The sequence below is a fragment of the Podarcis raffonei genome, chromosome W (genome assembly GCF_027172205.1).
Source record: "Podarcis raffonei isolate rPodRaf1 chromosome W, rPodRaf1.pri, whole genome shotgun sequence".
In the NCBI taxonomy this organism is placed as follows: domain Eukaryota; kingdom Metazoa; phylum Chordata; class Lepidosauria; order Squamata; family Lacertidae; genus Podarcis; species Podarcis raffonei.
Window position 1 is genome coordinate 13,718,365 of NC_070620.1, and position 2,596 is coordinate 13,720,960.

Below are 2,596 nucleotides of genomic sequence, written 5' to 3' on the forward strand. Positions count from 1 at the left end.
CCGACCTGGTGGAACACTCTGTCACAAGAGACTAGGGCCCTGCGGGACTTGACATCTTTCCGCAGGGCCTGCAAGACAGAGCTGTTCCGCCAGGCCTTTGGCCAGGGCACAGCCTGACTCCCTCCCTCGGCAATCTTCGCGGAGCTCTGGCCCAATAGTGGCCAGTGGCTTGAATTTAATTAATTTTATAATGAATGATTTTAGAGTGTTGTTTGTGTTGTACTTTTGTATTGTTTTATTGTTGTTAGCCGCCCTGAGCCCAGCTTCGGCTGGGGAGGGCGGGATATAAATAAAATTTATTATTATTATTATTATTGTTATTATTATTATTATTATTATTATGGCCAGCATGAGTAAGCCGCTTCTGGTGAACCAGAGCAGCGCATGGAAACGCAGCTTACCTTCCCGCTGGAACGGTACCTATTTATCTACTTGCACTGCATGCTTTCGAACTGCTAGGTTGGCAGGAGCAGGGACCGATCAACAGGAGCTCACCCCGTCGCGGGGATTCGAACCGCTGACCTTTCGATCGGCAAGCCCTAGGCTCACTGGTTTAACCCACAGCACCACCCATGTCCCAATGAAAAAGCATATGGTACTTCAAAATCAATTGGATCTATCTTGCATCGTAAGGTCGGGGGCAATTTGTCAGCTTCCTTTTCACTAAAAACATCACTGTAGGCTGCGTACTGGGGGGGGGGGGATGCCCAATTCCGTCCCTGTGCCCCCTTCCCGTTCTACTTCCACCCTCTTAGCGTCCACTTACCTGCTCCACCCGCCTCCCAAACAATATTGGATACAGTGCGAAGAAGCAAAGGTGAGTGATCGTTGGCCCCAAGCTATCACCGGGTCATGCTTCGCCAGCCAACTCATTCCCAGCACTACTGGGTCATCCCTGACCACTGGTCCTGCTAGCTAGGGATCATGGGAGTTGTAGGCCAAAAACATCTGGAGGGCTGAGGTTGAGGAAGCCTGCCCTAACTCCTCAAGATGTTGAACTTGCTCCCAGCTTTGGAGTACCTGGTATAAAAGAGACAACTCCAAAAAAGTCACAGTGCTCCAAAGCGTCACCAGTTGCATCAAGTTGCTTTAGAGAGAGCATTCATGATCATCATTATCACACTACAGAATTGTTTGGCGACTAAGCAGTGAGCAGCACGCAGAGATAAGGGGGAAAGCTAGTACTCTGCAGCCTGTGCCTCTCCCATCCCTGTGCATCATGAGTTCAACAAGTACAGAATGTAATGCAACCAAGCACAGCAAAAGCAAGAGGGGCCGTCGCAACACCTCCGCAAGACCTCCTCATACTCTGGACAAGATGATGGTGGGAACTGCTTCTGAACACTGTATCCCCACCTCCGCCTCCTCCTCCCTGCCATCTACTTCCTCCCTGGCCTTACCTTTATTACAAGATGCCCTTGCTGGCTCCCCTCCTGGTGCAGGGCTGAGTTTTATGGAACAAACTACTCCTTTTGGTGGTAGCAAAGGAACTGAGCAGCAGGAGATTCAGAGAAACTATTGTGGATGCAAGACTCGCTCTATGCAAACCTCTAATCAAAGGAAAATAGCTGCTGCAGCTGCACAAGTATAGCTGCACAGCCTTAATGATAGAAGTATTGATGTGGAAGTAGTTGACCTCACTTGTGAAACTTCAGAATCTATAGTTTTTGATCTTACGCAAAATGATTCTGTTGTGATTGTTGGAGAGAGTGGGCAGCAGCCCAATAGAGAGTTCTGACATCAACCGTTGTCTGACAGCCTCATATTTAGTGGTGGTGGTGGTGATGATGATAGCAGACACACAGAGAGTGGTGCTCTTGCCACTAGAAAGCTCCCCAGAGAAGTGGGAAGGAGGGAATTTGCAAGATCCTCAGGCACTTTGAGTTGTGGATTTGCATAGACAGCTATGCAGAGATTGTGCAAAGCGGACAGCTTATAGTGTCAACAACATGTGGCCACATCTTCTGTAGTCAGTGCCTCAGCAATTTTCTTAGGCATGCTAACTTTTGCCCAATTTGTAGGAGGAAACTCACTCCAAAGGAGTATCATCCAATTTATATGTGAAGACATGGGTGTTCCAAATTCATAATTGTCAGAGCTGCCCGAGGTCCCAGCTCACAAAGGACCAACGCCGCTTCGTTGTTAAGTATAAAAGTCTTTATTGAAGTTCAGTTTCACTTTCACAGCCGCAGCGTGCAACCCTACGTCTCAAACTCTAGACCGCTGAAGCTCCGTCTGAATCTCCTCCCCCCTGACACCAGTTTAAGACTCTAGCCTTGCTCCACCTCTTCCTTTGTTCTTTCCTCCTCTGGGTCCGCCTGTCCGTCGGGGTCTCGCCCTTCCTAGACTCTTCTGACGCTGAGTCCCCTGAATCTTCCCCCTCCCTCCGGCGGGCTTTAGGACCTGGTTCCCAATCCGGGTTTCCTGCTGTCCCGCGCGCCTGTACATTTGAACTTGGCGCGCGCGCCCAGCCTGCCACTTTCCTTCTGACTGTTACACTGCTGCTGTCACTGCTCCCCCCTTCGTGGAGGCTAGCTGGAACTGACCTCCCCTCCGTTTCCCCACTTTCCGATGGAGGCGTGGTCAGCCCTGACTC

At 50.1% G+C, this 2,596-nt stretch overlaps 1 pseudogene; it reads left to right on the forward strand.

The window, feature by feature from the left end:
- Positions 1–981: 981 nt before the first annotated feature.
- Positions 982–2,064, forward strand: LOC128405938 (E3 ubiquitin-protein ligase RNF4-like; annotated as a pseudogene).
- The last annotated feature ends 532 nt before the right edge of the window (positions 2,065–2,596 follow it).